This window comes from Anastrepha ludens, chromosome X (assembly GCF_028408465.1).
Source record: "Anastrepha ludens isolate Willacy chromosome X, idAnaLude1.1, whole genome shotgun sequence".
In the NCBI taxonomy this organism is placed as follows: Eukaryota; Metazoa; Arthropoda; class Insecta; order Diptera; family Tephritidae; genus Anastrepha; species Anastrepha ludens.
In genome coordinates, this window is record NC_071503.1 from 97,356,343 (window position 1) to 97,375,640 (window position 19,298).

The window sequence follows — 19,298 nt, forward strand, 5'->3', positions numbered from 1 at the left end:
TTCTGTGATAAACAGTGTTTCTCAAACTGCCTTAATTTAAAGTAAAGGAAAGTAAATAAAGAAGAGAAGGAAAGCAAAAGCATACAAAAAAGTGGAAATGGAGAGGAAAATGGAAATAAGTACGTAGAAGAAAGGGGAAATGAAAATGAAAAGGAAAGTGACAATGAAAATGAAAAGGAAGGTGAAAATGAAAATAAAAAGGATGATGAAAATGAAGAATAGAAAGCTAATGAAAAAGGAAGTGAAATAATTGAAAAAGAGTATGTAGAAAAGACAGATAACTTAAAAGAAAATAACGGTGGCGCTGAAAATTCGTATAATAAAGCACACCGCACAAAATAATACAAAATTGATTTTTGAAGTTTATTTACAATTCTTGCCATTTCATGTAAAAACTTTGTTGTTGCAAAATAATATAAACAATATGGAAAATGCCTTCACATATTATTTACAAAATAACTTGTTGCAAGACATTGATATAGGTCGCGGCAGCCTGAAGGTTGACCCTTATGAGAAAAATGTTAAGAGTAATCATGATTTTCATTCCAATTTCAATCGGTTGAACCATAAAAACCAAACCAATAACAATCTTGGTAAACAAAATTCAGGAGTTTTCCGCAACAAAAATACAAATTTTGAATTTAATCCGAATTATAAAAATTCGAACAGATACAATAGAAATTTTGAAAATAATCAATCCGGAAATTTTAATAGCAATGTCAACTACGGTAGAAATAGTGGCAATTGGAGAGGTGAACCAAATTTGAGAAATTACTCTGGTAGATTTCCTAACAGCACAGCGCATGATGAATACAATTTTGTCTGAATACATCAACAAAATCTGCATAATATATATGGATGATATTTTGGTATTTTCTACTTCTATTAGCGAACACTTTGAGAGCCTAACAAAAATATTAAACTGCTTATCTACAAATAACTTAAGAATACAATACGATAAGTGCAAATTTTTATCTAGATGTACAGAGCTTCTGGGCCATATTATCACACATGAAGGTATCAAGCCAAACCCGGAGAAAACGACAAAACGATAATAATTACTTTACGGATAACGAAGAAAACATTGATATAAAATCTTTGTTCGAAAATTCTTTAGAAACGGTGCATTCAGCATACGAAAACCTAAATGAACACTTTCTTATATCCGAGTCCATAGTAAATAGATACACCACTCAAATTCGTATAGTAAGGAACAAACCCATCGAAAGCGAAATGTTATATAACAAATATAGAATAGTCTATATAGCCGAAAGAGACTTACAAAATAGCATTTATCTTACAGATCTTTTTAGGAAATATATAAAAAAAAAGGAACAACAGGAATTCATTCAGAGTTGCCTGATAGTGCGTACAATGTGGTACAAGAAAAACTGATTAGTTTATTCTCTTATGACAATAACATTTAATTTACTAAATGCTGTTACAAAGCTTTAGACTTGAAAATAGAGGAGGAAATTTTAGAGGTAGTGAAAAAAGTCCATATGGAAGGGAACCATAAGGGTGTGCTAGAAAATTATGAACAGATGAAATTAAGGTACTTTTATCCAAATATGAAACAACTTTATCAATAGAAGCGATATAGATTTTGAAAAAATAAAAAAATATACAATACTTACAGAAAAAAGAAACAAGCAATCAACAAATTGAATGCAGAAGCAGAAAGGGTTCCATATTTCAACAACAGCAAAGTTTACATGAAGAATACTCTTGCTATTAGAAATAAACTTGCAAAAAGGTTCGTACAATTGCAAAAAAGTTTTCCTAATAAAGTTGACATGGCAAATATCAAGAGGCCACATAAAATAACGTAAATGTGCTTATGCGAATTTTATTAAAGATTTTAACATTTACTCATAAATGGAAAAAAAAATAGTGATTGCGACCACAATAATTACTTGAAATTCTACTGAAGTTTTAGTTTATTAAACACTATGTAAATTTACGTAAACTAAGCTAATTTTTATAGTTTGTCATACAACAACTTGTACACTGCAGATGTAAAGTATAAAGTTCTTTTGTAAAATGTAAAAAGTTGAATATTCAAAAACGGCAAATAACGAAAATGAAAATAGAAGTTAAACATTAAACAAAATTTTAATGCTGGCTGAAACTTAGTTTTAACTACTGTATATTACAATGAAAGTGTGTAGTTATAAGTTAATAAATTAAAGTAAGTTATATAAAACACACTAAGATAAATCGCAGGGACTCGATTTAATTTATGTGGAGGGCGAGTTATGTATTATCGGTCGAGTAAGTCTTCGCCTATGAATCGTAAGAATAAGTCGTGTTAAATCAATTTTCTTAATAATAAAATATTAGTGAAAACTTGAAAGAAAAAAAACTAAATTGTTTTATTGGAAACATAAATTGTATGAACGTGCATGGATGTAGTAACATATGAATACAATTATTTTGTAGGAAGTTTAGAAGGCAAGTAGGTATATACATATATATGTATATATGCTAGGACATAAAGTGGGTATATATACATACATAGAGCAGAATTGTTTTTGCACTTGTTAGAAAGAAACTCGTTCTCTAGTGCGTATGTGTATTTGATTTCTTGTAAGAATGTGATGTGCTGTGACATGTGTATATATGTACATAAGTCAAGGTTATTGGGCATACATGCATATGTACATATGTAGGTATGAAAGGAAGATGATGTTCTTACGCTTGCGCATTATTGTTTTTCATATACAAATGTACATACATACATACATATGTATGTAAATGCTGTCGAATACATTAACTATAAAGTGACGTACAATATAAAATAAGTGTTGATTTATCTTAAACCGTTTTATTTTCTGAATGCAAATACCTCCTATTGACATGTACATATATACATATTATGTATATTGTCATATACCATCATTTATGTACATATAGAGTATGAATGTATGTAATGAAAAACTTCATGAATTACTTTCAGAATTTATTAAAACTTATTCGCGTCGCGCATACATATCTACGTCGACATCACAAACCTTTTGTTCACAACGCAGGCGCAGAAATAAACGCTCTGCGTATTCATCCTCCCCACGTGACTCGCCATCAATTCTCGGCGCAAATTTTTGAAGTGAAAACTTCTTTAGAATCGTTGGGAGTGATTTGAGAAAAAGTGAAACGAAAAAGCGACCATCTTGGCTACGAATATTACATATAAACGTAGCGACGAACTAAATAACTTTTAGGCCAGCGCCGACACCATGGCGCGATAGCCGAGCGGCTAGCAATGTGAGCTTCCGATCCAAAATTCTTGGTTCGAATCATAAGAAAAAAAATTTTTTTTTTGAAATTTGCATGGTAGGACATTTCTGATTATTTATTGAAAACAGGTTTTTGGCTTTTCTATTTTTGGTTTAGATACTGAAAGTCAGTTTAAGTGAATCGGTATAAATATTTCGTACATTAATTTTTGTGAGCGTGTAATTCTCAAAAGGTTTATTAGAAAATGTAATGACAAGGTAGTTTGTTGGTTGTGTATGGTTATCGCTTCTCGGCCTTATGGCTAAGATCAAAGTGTGGTATCTGTTTTTATCAGCTAAACATCTGATAGATCCTCCATCGGAGGACAACAAATGTTAAACTGATTTTTGGAAATGGGCGGAGTGTTTTAGGCGCTTGCTCCACCTCTGCCACGGGTTGGCCCGGTATTGCAGTACCGCCGGTATTTCGGCCCAGATTATTGAATAAATACGAGAAGAAATATACTAATACATTTAGCTTTGGTGGGAAGAGACATAAATTTTTATATGAATACAAGTAGACGAAAATGGAATTTTTTTTTTGTTTTTGAAATTTGCATTGTAGAACATTTCTGATTATGTATTCAAAACAGTTTTTTTTTATTAAAATTTATTATAGAAGAAAATTGAATTTTTTCCAAGGTGAATTCAATTTTATGTTGACATCCAAATGTACACGGCGGAAGAAAAAAAAATAACAAATCAGCTGTGTTATTGGTACCACCTTCAATAGATTCGCCCTGATTTTTCATATAAAAATTATACATATGACAACTGTACCCAGTCGGTCGACAGTGTGTGAATCATCTTTACATTCCATGATGCAAAGAATAATGAGATGGCGCCCATCGTGGTCCCGTTACTTTGCGCTCAGCGAATTTGTAACTTTCATTTTCGTAACTTGATTTAGCATTTTTTTTTTGTTATTTTTATTATTTTTTGTCTCGGAGTTTTAGTTCTTTCTTCATGACATTTTTCTAGCTGTTCTAATTAAAATGTCATGTTTATAATTTTGTAAAACATACATTTTTTAATAATTATTTAAATAATTCACTCAGTTTTATTTAGCTTTACTTTTTTTTAACATCTGGTGGCATTGCCCGCGATTGCCGGTGTTGTTGGTGTTCTTCTGCTTTCGGCAGTCAAATCTCTCTCTCGCTACTGCAGAGTTGCCTAGCTTTGGATATAAAAACGCACTAAATGCCCATTTAAAGAAAATAAAACACGAAATTTTTATTGTGTTAAGTAAGAACTTAGTATGCGTGACAAATTGTCTGTAGAATGTGCGTTTTTTTTTAAATAAATGTGTTATGCTTATGTACAATTTAATTTATGAGTTTTTTTTGTTAAGCAAAATTCTTTTGTTAAGGAAACGACTTTTTTGCTATATTTGAAGTTATGTAACTAGATAAGGTACTCTTTTTGTAAAAATGTCAGTATGGTTTCTTTAGTATTTTCTGGTATTTTGTTGGTTATTTTTACTATGAATACACCTCTTGATGCTCTATGTCTCACTAAGGATTGATGACCGGAAGAAACGATTACACCTCTATGGTTTCAATTCGCATTCAATAAATTCAAAGGCTTTTTAAAATGTGTAAAAAGGTTTTCAATCTTAAGAAGAGTTGAGAGAGGGGCATTTAATATTTTTGCATAGCCTTAAATGGAGCCAAAAATTAAATTTGCACTTTCAAATTATCAAATTTTATAAGAGTAAAAAACTTTTCATTAGCACTAAAATCTTCTCAGAGTGGCCTTTTTTAAACTTCTTTTGTATAATAATACAGTTTTTTTTCAACTTAAGTCTCGGTAGCCTTAAATTAAAAACAAAAAGAAACAAACACCAAACTTAAAAATTGTCGCATTTTCGGTATAAAAAAGCACTAAATTTATTGCGAAGAGCAAATGGTTGGCAATACTGCACAACTCTGCAAACGTGACGTCACGTACGCTCTGATGGGCGCAATCTTCTTTCTATCATTCTTGTTTACATTCTGCAAGAATACCCCAACCTGCGCGCACAGTAAAATCGACACAAAGCTGAGCGCAGAGCACAATCGTACAAACACACTAACGTACATACATTCATATATACGCTCGAATACATTTTCTTACTGTGCTCAGCCAAGGCTGGTAGTCATGCACTGTGGCGATATGAACGCACAAATGCACATACACAGGCACGAACATGAAATCAAACAGCTCGCCGTTGCTTGTTGGCTTTTCTATTTTTGGTTTAGATACTGAAAGTCAGTTTAAGTGAATCGGTATAAATATTTCGTAAATTAATTTTTGTGAGCGTGTAATTCTCAAAAGGTTTATTAGAAAATGTAATGACAAGGTAGTTTGTTGGTTGTGTATGGTTATCGCTTCTCGGCCTTATAGCTAAGATCGAAGTGTGGTATCTGTGTTTATTATACGCGTTACGACGCTCATAATAGCACTCAATACAACATACAATTTAAAAATGTGTAACAATCGAACTGAATCGACAACACGATCAAGAACAACAATTGACCCGGTATTTCAAAGATATGTTGACAACATCGAAACCAAAGCATTTGTGTCATATTTTAGCTATCATAAGCCACTCGTATCATTTGTTGAAATTGAAAACATTGAGGATGAATAATAATAAAATGAAGAAAATAAAATATGAACTTTAGAGCAATATTATAATGAACCTATAAATATCCCTCTCTCAGTTTGTTTTACGGAAGGTTTCACTTCTATCGCGTCTAACCGTTAGACTGGTATTTTTTTTCGTTCTTAATTTTTTTTTTAATGTAATTGTAAAAAAATTTGTAATAAATTTAATGTATCCGCTTATCATTTCAAAAGTAACAAAATGGTAAAAAAATAAGCAGTCGAAGAAATAAGCGCACCGCCTAGTTTTCCTTGCCATATGTTAGACTCGATTTCAATTCGCGGTGCAAACTTTTTTTTGTTAATTTGTTTTTTTTTTTAAATTCGTTTTTTTTTATGTAATTAAAAAAAAGTTTTGTAATAAATTTTACGTATTCGCTTATTATTTCAAAAAATACGAAAATAATAAAAATTTAATTGGTTTAATGTATTTATCCTCCCACGTGACTCGCCATCAATTCTCGGCGCAAATTTTTTTGTTTCGTTTTTAAATTTTTTTATTTTTTTAATGTAATCGTAAAAAAATTGTAATAAATTGGTGATAGCAGCAGAGAATGTTAATGCAATGAGAAGGTGCAAATGTTATTGTGAGCTTTTTTTTAGTACAATTGAGATTTGAAAGATTTGTAATAAGGGATTTTAAAACATCGAGTTTATAGACACCTCACTGACTTTTGCCCACACAAAAATTAGAAACACCACACATCTTTCACCTCAACACACAACACATTTCTCACCTCGACATTAAACCAATAAAATTTTTACTATTTTCGTATTTTTTGTAATAATAAGCGAATACTTAAAATTTATTACATAATTTTTTTTTTCAATTACATTAAAAAAAACGAATTTAAAAAAAAAAAATTAATAAAAAAAAGTTTGCGCCGGGAATTGAACTCGAGTCTAACATGTGGCGAGGAAAAATAGGCGGTGCGTTTATTTCTTCAACTGCTTATTTTTTTTACCATTTTGTTACTTTTGAAATGATAAGCGGATACATAAAATTTATTACAAATTTTTTTACGATTACATTCAAAAAAAAAAATTTAAAAACGAAAAAAAAAAATTTGCGACGAGAATTGATGGCGAGTCACGTGGGGAGGATACATTTAACAGAGCGTTTATTTCTGCGCCTGCGTTGTGAACAAAAGGTTTGTGATGTCTATGTAGATACGTATGAGCGCGACGCGAATAAGTTTTAATAAATTCTGAAAGTAGTTCATGAAGTTTTTCATTACATACATTCATAAATGAACGTATACTCTATATGTACATAAATGGTGGTATATGACAATATTCATAATATGTATGTATGTACATGTCAATAGGAGGTATTTGCATTCAGAAAAAAAAAGCGGTTTAAGATAATTCAACACTTATTTTATATTGTATGTCAATTTAAAGTTTATGTATTCGACAGCATTTACATACATATGTATGTATGTACATTTGTATATGAAAAACAATATTGCACAAGCGCAAGAACATCATCTTCCTTTCATACATATGTACATATGCATGTATGCCCAATAACCTTGACTTATGTAGTACACATGTCACAGCACATCACATTCTTACAAGAAATCAAATACACATACGCACTAGTGAACGAGTTTCTTCCTAACAAGTGCAAAAACAATTCTGCTCTATGTACGTATATATACCCACTTTATGTCCTAGCATATATGAATACATACATATATGTATACCTACTTGCCTTCTAAACTTCCTACAAAATAATTGTATTCATATGTTACTACATCCATGCACGTTCATACATTCATGCATATATGCGCGAGCACAGCGCTCCCTTCTTGCTTCCGTGTACTTTTGTCTTTCACCAGTCGATATTCCTAATATTGTACTTACAAAAGCACAATACTTTGATAGAAGCAAAAGCAACAGCAAGCGCAACGCGATGGCCGCTTTGCCACCACACATTCTTAAATGTTCTAGAACACAACAAAACCCCATACCTCATTTGCGCACGTCGCCCAAAGCTAAAATCTAAGCCTAGCGAATACAAAAACAAAATACATTCGTAGTCGCAGCGGCCATGATTCTATCAGCGACGGCGCTGAACAATTTAGAACAAAAACAAAAAGTTCATTCATAAGTTAGAGCTCATATTTCAATTTCATTCATAAAACGAGCCGCCCATATGCCAATTTTCGCGACCATTCGAAAATAGTCAATATTGGAATATTTCGTGTGGAATTATTAGCCAATATTTGAGAAATCTTGAATTTTTGTCATGTCGAGTGGCCGCGGCTCCGTATGTATGTATGCACCCTTATATGTATGTAAATATGACTTCTAACTGTTCGACACTCGCGAGTTAATGCGACTTAGATTCCTTGAACAATTTCAGCGAATCACACATTTCTGTCCGCAAAGCCGCATATATGTACCCTATGATCAAAAAGTACCGCAAATGTTTAAATAAAACATAACAGAGTTAAATTTCAGGCAAATTTATATTATCTCCTTCAAAATATGACCCGTCTGAAGCAACACACATATGCCAACGTTTAACCCAGCCCTCCAAACAACCCTCGTAGGCCGACATGGCCTTCAGCTCCTTCGTCGTATTCTCTTTGATCGGTGCGATGGCGCGTTATAATCACGCAAAATCCAAGAATTGTTTGCTCACATTTCCGGCCGTTTGCAACATACAGCATCTCTCAAAGGCTTCAAAACGGATTGACTGTCTGACCCGATGGAAGGTACTCATGGTGGACTATGCCTAGGCAATCGAAGAAAACAGTCAACATCACCTTCCCGGTTCTTTTTGCTCATAGGGTATACATATCCCATCTTTTCACTGACGGACTAGAAGACGGTCGCAGTTGTTGTTTTTTATATGCATACATTTTGCGTTCGTTGAAGGTTTGTATATATTTATATATATTTATATACATATGCGTGTATGCGCGTTTGGCTTTCTGGATGCATCCATGGATATTAGAATATTTTCTCATCAATATGTGTATGTAAGTAGTTCAGATTTGACGAGATTAAATATAGGAATGCATATTCATATGATTGCCTTTATGGCTGTTTTACATATAAATCAATTCAAACGAGGTATGAATTATGTTATATAGAAAATAAATTTCTAAATAACAGGTATTAGAAAAACCTGAATACACTATTTTAAATCAATTCTAATTAAACCAAATACAAAAAGTTAAATAAAACTATCGAACAAAGAAAAGTGTGTACAGGACTTGAACCTGAGTCAAATGTGGGATGATGTAGAGTAGAATGGGGTGAGATAGGTCATTTTTTTTTTGGAGAGCTCTTGCTACGGTGTTTTCGCATTGATTTTGAAAAATAAGCAAGATTTTGAAAGGTTATTTATCTGCTAACATTTTGGTTATACTGACTTATGTTTGGCTAAATATTTTTTGGAAGCTGCATTCAATAAGACAAAGGTACTTTTTTTCGATATTTTCAAAATCGGGGGGCACGATAGGTCACTATGTGTGAGAGGAAAAGAACAATGTACATGGCTTGGAAATTAACGTTTTAACTTTTATTTATAGAGTATGAACACTGCACATGTTATAAAAGTTAGGAAGTTTTCTTTAATTCATCACGCGAGCACGTAATGTTTCGAACGGAATTTTAAATTGTTTAGAGGCTGATCGAACACTAGCGCCATCTCGGACTGCCGCGATTGCGTTTTTTACATCCTCTTCATTTCGTTTCGGCGTTTTTCGCACATAATTACGCACCATTTTGCTGCAAAAACAATTTAAATTTATTTTATTCAATTAAAAGTAGTGACCTATAATGCCCCCAGACGGCTGACCTATAGTGCCCCCAAGCACATGTTTTATGTTAGTGTCGATATTTTTTTTTAAAACAATAATATCAAAAAACTAACACATTATTCGTGTTCAGCATTATTTTCTACGTAAAATAAAACTCACCTGACAAATATTTACATACATTAAATGCACTGCACCGTAGAATAAAAAAAATGCTATGTCGGAGAAAAGCTCACAAAAAACTAAACGACGCCAGAACTAGGATAACTAATGAATGGTGACGGCCGAAATGACAGTCGCAAACGTTGTTCCCCACCACGTATTCAATTCACATAAGACGAGTGACCTCTGCAAAAACAGTGCGACGAAAACCCCACCTACCTATTGTGCCCCCATACCTATCTTACCCCATTCTACTCTACTGCATACACAACACGTTTTACGATTGCGCTAAACTATAATTACTAATGAACTTTTCTATATCAGTCATTTATTCGATTCGCAGTTTTATATGCACATATTCTGCGTTAGTTGAAAGTTTGTATGCGTAATTATATGCATGTGAATGTGTGTATGCGCGTTTGGCTTTCTGGACGGATATTAGAATGATATTTTCTCATCAATATAATTTGGATTTGATGAAAGAGATTAAATACATATGTACATATTTTCTGTTTTGATTGATTTACATACATAAAAATCAGGTCATATCCAGTATGAACTATTTTATACCGAAAAGAAATTTCCATTTATGAAATACAAAAAAAAACAGTATTTTAAAGAAATTTTAATTAAAATAAACTCAAAAATTTTACCAAACTTTCCTGGTTTGAATTGTACAATAAAAAAAAAAATGTGCAAGAAAAAAAATATGACTTCAGGACTTGAACCTGAATTAAATACGTGCCAAAAAACAAAGCGAATAATTCCGCCGACTTTAGCTTCTGCACCACAAATTAACTGCCGCGAGGCCTTCTTAATCGCAAATTTATTCGTTTCGCTGTGGGCATCAAATAAGTCGAATCCCTTAGTAATGTGGCGAAAAATCTTATAAAATCCCTTAGTAGTGTGGTAAGAGCAAAAAAAATCCGAATTTCTGTCCTAGCGTGGTAAGTAAATATAGACCACTAACGTGGTAAATATCTGCAATCCCCCACTAGTGAGGTAAGTTGAATTTGAAAATCCCTTAGTATGAATCTACAAATTAGTACTCGAAAAAAGCTCATTTAACATTTGCTCCTTCTCATTGCATTAACATTCTCTGGTGATAGTCTTCGCGAAACGAGTACGCCTCGAAATTCTATACGTTCCTGTCATTGAGACTTCTCTATACCTTAACGTTCTCTGTGCAAGCCGGAATGGAATTTCGAGGGGTACTCGTCTCGCGAAGACAATTTCACCACACACACATTTTTCAACAAAAATTAACAGTAAGGGGCTGAATTATGTAAATTTAGCAGGAGTCGATAAGAATTTGTTGGTGATTAGAAGCAAAGAATGTTAGGTAGCTTTTTGATATGACCTATATATTTGAATTTTCCAAATCATCCAAAATTATATACATATGTTGTGTCTGTCTGTCTGGTGTCTGTAAAACTTTGTTGAATCCCTTCAACTGAATCAAAATCCTCTATAGAAAACGCTTCATTACCAGGCGCACAGGAAGGTGGCATATGCAAATGTAAATTTGTGAATTTATATACATTTGCGCATATGTATATGTTGTGTGTATGTATGCTCACCAGCCACAGCTCAAAATAAAACGGTAAAACTTCTCAAGAAATCCAGCGCGCATTCATAGGCGCAGCGCACATTCATAGGCACAGCATTGTATGTACAGTAACCTTGACATGTTTACAGGCACCTACAAATGCTCTGATTTCATTCAGAGATTAAGTTTCTAACTTTGGAGATATATGCATAGGTTTTGTGCACTTTTTATCAATTCAAGAACTACATACGTAAAGTAATCTACTAATTAACTATTTGCCTACTATCAGTTAACATAAAATAATTGTTTCCAAATTTTCTCTTAGTATTAAAATGTTTGAATCAGACCTTTTTTTTAAGCAACTTGTTTTCTTCTGCAACTTACTGTATGCTCATGCGGGCACTTGACGCACAGCAGCTGCGGCTGTCGAGCATTTAGAAAGACATATTTACATACATATATTGATGCATACATATGTACGATGGCGCAGGCACTCGACTTGACAAAAATTCAAGATTTATCAAATATTGGTAAATAATTCTACGCGAAATATTCCAATATTGACTATTTTCGAATTGTCGAGAAAATTGACATATGGGCGGCTTGTTTTATGAATGAAAGTACTTGCTCTTAGAAGTAGGTATGAGCTCGAATTTATCAATGAATTTTTTGATGATGAGTTTTTGTTGTAATAGAATGATGGCCGCTACGCCTGCGTCTATGGCTTGTAGTCGCTAGGAATAGAATTTTAGCTTTGAACGACGTACGCATTTTGAGGAATAAAGTGAGTGCCCTGTGTGTGCGGTTGTATGCACATGCATATGTGTATATTAATAAGCATTGTTTTGCTTGAATTCAATTCACATATTTATATTTGCATATGCCATCTTCCTGTGTGCCTGGTAATGAAGCGTTTTGTATACAGAATTTTTTGATTTGTTTGAAGGGATATGGCACCAAGTGTACATACGCACATACAAATATGTACATGAATATTCAAAAGAAATTTTTAGTAGCATTTGTGAGGCAGGAATTTGATCATTAGGTTATTTACATGAAATATAAAGCGATGCTCGTGAGGTAGGTCATGTTGCTTCAGTGCACACATATGCGTGCAACACTATATTTAATAAAGATGCTATTGAACTTAGTTGTCCCATATATGCAAATACGTTTCTTTGAAGTTTTCCTTTATTTATTTTAACGTTTTATACTATCTAGAAAATGCATACATACAAATGTATGTATATAGGTTTGAACGTTTTATTTAAATGTGAGTATTAACAATGTGAGTTTTGATTGAGGAATTGATAAATTGTATATTTGGTTTTTCGCCCGAAATTGACCGCCTTCTACGCCAGTTGAAACACGACTCACTCGTTCGCCGTTGCTGTCAACCAGGGTTGCCAGAAACACGAGAGGCGGAGTAGGGATTACACCATTCCCACAACTCGGCCATCCTGCTGCGCGTTTGGCCCGAATGCGATGCTATCACCATCTAAAGATATTGACCATGGCTTCATATATTCAGCGCATGTAGTTGTCGTTTTTGGCCCGTCACCCAAGCCGATTTTTAATACATCGTACGTGCCATTTGATTTGATGCTTCTTACTTCGTATGGTCCGAGATATTTTGGTTTCAGCTTAAGACCCACCCCGAACTGAGTTCTTTTTATGGGCACCAGGTCCCCGCGGTTATATAACGATGCTGGTTTTCGTTTACGGTTAAACGATTTTCTGTTTTCTGCTTGCAGTTTCAGGATCTCCCTTTTCGCATTCTGTCTTAGCTCGTTTCTCTCGTCTTGAAAATGTAAAATCATTTCATCTTCGATGAGTTGCTTTAATTGTATGTCTTCTTTCTTTCGCATTTTTACCCCTATCATCAATTCAAAAGGCGTCGTTTTTGTACTCCTTGTGTATGTTGAGTTTACAGCTTGTTGTACTTTTTCGACGTGCTTGTACCATTTGGATGGGTCGTCTGCACTCAATTTTTCCAATACGGAGCTAATTACCGCATTTAACCGTTCGATCTGTCCATTCGCACGAGGTAACCCTGTGGTTATTGTGTGATGTTTTATACCTTCAGCTTCGCAGTAGTTTTGAAAGTCATCAGATGTAAAAGCTGCGCCCCGATCAGAGATTATATGGACTGGGTTACCAAATATCGCGTTCTGGATGTGTAACCTTTTAATTACCTCTTTCGCTGATGTCGTTTTAGTTGGATACAGCCAACAAAATTTTGTGAATCCATCAATCACTGCAAATATATGTTTGTAAAGCTTGCTTGTCGATTCCAATGGGCCAAGGAAGTCGACGTGGTACGTTTGGAGTGGTATTTCACCTTTCTGTAATATATGTAGCTCACCTTCCTGTTTACCTAGTTTTATGTTTGAAATAATGCAAAGTATGCAGTTGGCAATGTGACGTTGTATCTTTTCTTCGACTTTTGGTATATAGTAATCTTTGGTTATCAACTCCATAGTTTTCTTCACTGCAAAATGACCATTATCATGTGCTTTTCTGATAATTTCCCTTTGCATGTTGGTGGGCACAACAATTAATTCGTCGTCACCTACAAGCTTGTACAAAATGCCACCTTTCGTAAAATAGTCGTTGAAAATGGTTTTTTCGCGAAGAACATCTAAAATAACTTTGAGTTCATCATCTTGAAGTTGCGCGCGGCGCAATCTAACCAAAAATCATCCTTTATAGAAAAAACTGCGTAACGGCTAAGGGCATCAACGTGTCTCATCTGGGTGCTAGCTCGATGCTCTACTTCATAGTCGTATTCTTGGAGGAACAATATCCATCTAGCGACTCTGGTGCAAAGGTCTTTTTTGTCTAACGTCTTAGTGAAGGCATTGCAGTCGGTTACTAACTTGAAATGCAGACCTAGTAGATAAACGCGAAACTTTTTTAGAGCCTCTATAACTGTCAAAACTTCCAACTCATAGCTCGTGTACTTTCTTTCAGCCTCGGTTGTCTTCTTACTCATATAGTAAATAGGATGCAGATGCCCATCTTCAGGCAATTTTTGTAGTAACACAGCGCCATAACCGTCGATAGAGGCATCAGTATGAACTTCAGTTTGAAACTTTTAATTAAAAATGCTTAGAACCGGTTTTTCGCTTAGACATTTTTTTAGTGTTTGAAACGATTCGATTTCTCTGTCTTTCATTTCGAATTTTACATTTTGCTTCGTTAGGTCACTGAGCGGTTTTGCAATCACCGAGAAATTTCTAACAAATTTTCGAAAATATCCCGCAAGGCCCAAAAACCCCTGTAATTGTTTCAAATTTTGTGGTACTTTGTATTTTGTTACAGCTTCAATTTTCTCTGGCGATGGCGATAGCTTTTGATTTTCTACAACATGCCCTAAAAATGCTACTTTTGTTTTTAAAAATTGACACTTCTTAAAATTTATATCGAGTTAATAGTCCTTGCAAACTTGCATTACTTCTTCTAAATTTTTTAAAGCACTCTCTTCGTTTTGAGCAGGGATAATCACATCGTCCATATAAAGTAACACGGTACCTCTACGCACCAAGTCTCTAAAAATTGCATTTATATGCCTCTGGAAAACACTCGGAGAATTCGACAACCCGAAAGGCACTTTCAAAAATTGATACTGACCGTTGTGTGTTACGAAAGCTGTGTATTTACGACTAGACTCAGCTATGGGCACATGGAAAAACCCGTTTCGTAAGTCAATTGTAGAAAAAATTTTAGCATTTTGTAATTGGTCAAGTTGATCTTCAATTAAAGGTAAAGGAAAATGATCTTTTATCATCACTTTATTTAGTCTTCGAAAGTCGATACACAGTCTTGGCGTACCATCACGCTTCTTTACCAACACAACCGGACTACAAAATTCAGAATCCGAGGCTTCTATTATGCCATCACTTAACCACTGTTCCACCTGACTGTCTACAATGTGTTTTTCAGCTATAGGTAAACGTCGCGGCCTCGAAAATATTGGCTACTCATCTTTTAAAATAATTTTCATTTGAACATATGTAAATTTTTGTTTATTTGGTTGATAAGTTTTTACCATGTCGCGCACCTTTTGTTTTGATCCTATTTGGGCCATTTCACCGATATCACTTTCTTTTTCGTCCGCAGCTATGTCAATTTTCATGATAAAAAACTTTGAATTATCATCACTGTCATTTTCTAATATACTTTTTTGATATGCAACCCTTCACGATCTATCTTTACTTCAGCGTAAGCACAAAAGTTCTCTCCGATTATCACTTCACAATCCAGGAATTTTTAAGGTACAACCAAAAATTCTAATTCATATATTTCGCCGTCTATCTCAATTTTATATTTCAACGCACCCATTGGCTTTACTGCATTTTTAGTGTCACACTCACCGAAGCCATATAGTGAAATATTGCATTCCTTTAAATAAGGTTTATTCAACACATTATACACACTCTCAGTAATGAGGCTAAACTTACTCCCCGTATCAAATAATGCTATTAATTTTTTATCATTCATTATTACATCTTTGTTCATTATGCTTCGTTTTCCTGTAATAAGTCGTGTGTTTCGCTGAGCGTCTTTGTTTAAACTCTTATTGTTTGTGCAATTTTTAGCAATATGGCCATACTCATTACACTGAAAACACTTTTTCCCCTTTTCTCTACTCTCACAATTAACGCTTTTGTGGCCTTTCGCCCCGCAATTGTAGCATTTAAGTTCATTTATTTCGGTTTTGTTTACCATCCCCTTTTTTCCAATTTCTTTAGTATCGTCTGTTTTCACTTTTTCGCGTATTCCCTCATAACATCGAAGCTTTTCCTTAAATTCACGAATATTTTTGGCGCCATATAGAACTGTCTTACTCACACTCATATCGCGTATACCATCAATTACGTATTGAATCAAAGCATTTTCTTCAATGTTTCCCCTTGCTGCTAACTCTTTCATACCAAAAAAATATTCCTGCACGTTCTCCTCTCTTTTCATCTTTCTTTCTGTCAACTGCTTGTGCAAATGAGCGCTATTTACCACAGCCTGAAATTCATCTATTAATGCTTTTTTAACACACTTTTATTATGTCGGGTTGTATTTATGTATGTATGCATGTATGTATGTATGTATGTATGTATGTATGTATGTATGTATGTATGTATGTATGTATGTAACGGAATCTTTGAGCTTAATTTTCACTGACTTCTAAAAATCTGATTGACTTGAAATTTCGCACACCTATCAAGGACCGATGACAATGCAATAATTTGATAAAAGTTTTCCATTATCCTTATTAGGATTGCCAGGGTTAATATTTTATTTTTTTAACACACTTTTATTAGCTCGGGTTGTATGTATGAATGAATGTAACGGAATCTTTGAGCTTAATTTTCACGGGCTTCTAAAAATCTGATCGACTCGGAACACACAACATAGATGACTAGATGGGAAACTCTTTTTCTCGTGAGAGCGCTGAAAAATGTGCATTTTTTATAACATTTGCCAATATTGCCACACCGGTAGAAACATGAATTGGGTATTTTTTTAAACAAAAATTGGGAATTTTTAGTTTCCACACCACCATTGAGGTTAGTATTTAGTGTGCGGTTGTGTAATAGTATATTACTCGTAAACACCTATGTAGAGTAGAATGGGGTAAGATAGGTATGGGGGCACAATAGGTAGGTGGGGTTTTCGTCGCACTGTTTTTGCAGAGGTCACTCGTCTTATGTGAATTGAATACGTCGTGGGGAAAAACGTTCGCGACTGTCATTTCAGCCATCACCCTTGATTAGTTATCCTAGTTCTGGAGTCGTTTAGTTTTTTGTGAGCTTTTCTCCGACATAGCATTTTTTTTATTCTACGGTGCAGTGAATTTAATGTAAGTAAATATTTGTCAGGTGAGTTTTATTTTACGTAGAAAATAATGCTGAACACGAATAATGGGTTAGTTTTTTGATATTTTTGTTTTTAAAAAAAATATCGACACTAACATAGAACATGTGCTTGGGGGCACTATAGGTCAGCCGTCTGGGGGCATTATAGGTCACTACTTTTAATTGGATGAAATAAATTTTAATTGTTTTTGCAGCAAAATGGTGCGTAATTATGTGCGAAAAACGCCGAAACGAAGTGAAGAGGATGTAAAAAACGCAATCGCGGCAGTCCGAGATGGCGCTAGTGTTCGATCAGCCTCTAAACAATTTAAAATTCCGTTCGAAACATTACGTGCTCGCGTGACGAATTAAAGAAAAAATTCCTAACTTTTATAAAATGTGCAGTGTTCATACTCTATAAATAAAAGTTAAAACGTTAATTTCCAAGCCATGTACATTGTTCTTTTCCCCTCACATATAGTGACCTATCGTGCCCCCCGATTTTGAAAATATCGACAAAAAGTACCTTTGCCTTATTGAATGCAGCTTCCAAAATATTTAGCCAAACATAAGTCAGTATAACCAAAATGTTAGCAGATAAATAACCTTTCAAAATCTTGCTTATTTTTCAAAATCAATGCAAAAACACCGTAGCAAGAGCTCTCCAAAAAAAAAGACCTATCTTACCCCATTCTACTCTACATATACTAAAAATAAAAAATAGTTAAAAAAAAAAACTAAAAAACACGCTTTTTTGCTAATCGAACTAAAAAGTAGAAAATAAAAAATAGTTTAAAAAAACTAAAAAACACGCTTTTATTGCTAATCGAACTAAAAAGTAGAAAATAAATTTTAATGACAAAGGGACCTATAATGAAGTAATAGCAAATCGAACGACCAGTCATAGTCAACTACCTCAGAACAGAATTATAACAAAAATTAAGATACAAATAGAGTAATTCAAATTAGAGTTAAAAGCGTGGGGTGCATTTTGCTTCACTTTCATAACCCTCTGTACATTGGTAGTTGCCAATAGAATGATTGTAATATATTTACTATATCAAGCATCCCACGCTTTTAACTCTAATTTGAATTACTCTATTTGTATCTTAATTTTTGTTATAATTCTGTTCTGAGGTAGTTGACTATGACTGGTCGTTCGATTTGCTATTACTTCATTATAGGTCCCTTTGTCATTCAAATTTATTTTCTACTTTTTAGTTCGATTAGCAATAAAAGCGTGTTTTTTAGTTTTTTTAAACTATTTTTTATTCAGTTTACACCACGATGTGATTCCCCTTTCACTAAAAATGAACATTCTTGCTAAACCTTTCAGCGACTTCTTTGCGAACACAAATTTTTGAAATTCATCCCAACGCATGAGGGTAGCAGTTTCTTCGAATTCATTTACCCACACATCTATTGGCAATTTGTCAGTACCTTCAAACGGCCTTACTGAGTCTTCAATATCTCGAAAATTTATTGCAAACCGCGACATTTGCATTGGCATTTCATTTTCGTTAGCTTCACTTGCGCTTATACTTGCTTCTCGTTCGTCACAAATACGCCTTCTTTCCCGTCGTTCAGCAATTTTGTGAGCTTCTTTCCTACCTTCGTTGCCGTCGATAGAAAAAAAACAATCGTCGTTTCTCCTATTCCGCAATGTAGAACAAGCACGTTGTTCTGCGCCGCCGTAGCTGTTGGCTGCCTCGTCTTCGCTGCTAACGCCGTCGTCGTCATCGTCGTGATTTTCTGCATCGCTTGCTACGAGTAAGCGTCCCTTCTGCAAATTGTGAAATATGTGTAATTTCACATCAGCTACATTGTAGTCGATTCCTAAAACGTTGCAAATGGTTACTAGGTCACGTTCGTTCAAATTTGCATCCACGTATTGAGATTTAACTTCGAATTCCGCGCTGCCTTCGTTATAGGCGAAGCCACAGAACTCTCTAAGTCGTTGGCGGTTACTTCTGTCGCCTTCGCTTTCGAAAATATACTTATGCAGTGTCGTGATTTTGACCTTACTGCCACTGCG

The 19,298-nt window shown here is 34.2% G+C and overlaps 1 non-coding gene across 1 annotated transcript; it reads left to right on the forward strand.

Moving 5' to 3' along the window:
- The first annotated feature begins 3,518 nt into the window (after positions 1-3,518).
- LOC128870511 (U2 spliceosomal RNA) lies at positions 3,519-3,716 on the forward strand. Its single transcript, XR_008455392.1, has one exon. It is a non-coding gene; the product is annotated as a U2 spliceosomal RNA (small nuclear RNA).
- Positions 3,717-19,298: the final 15,582 nt, after the last annotated feature.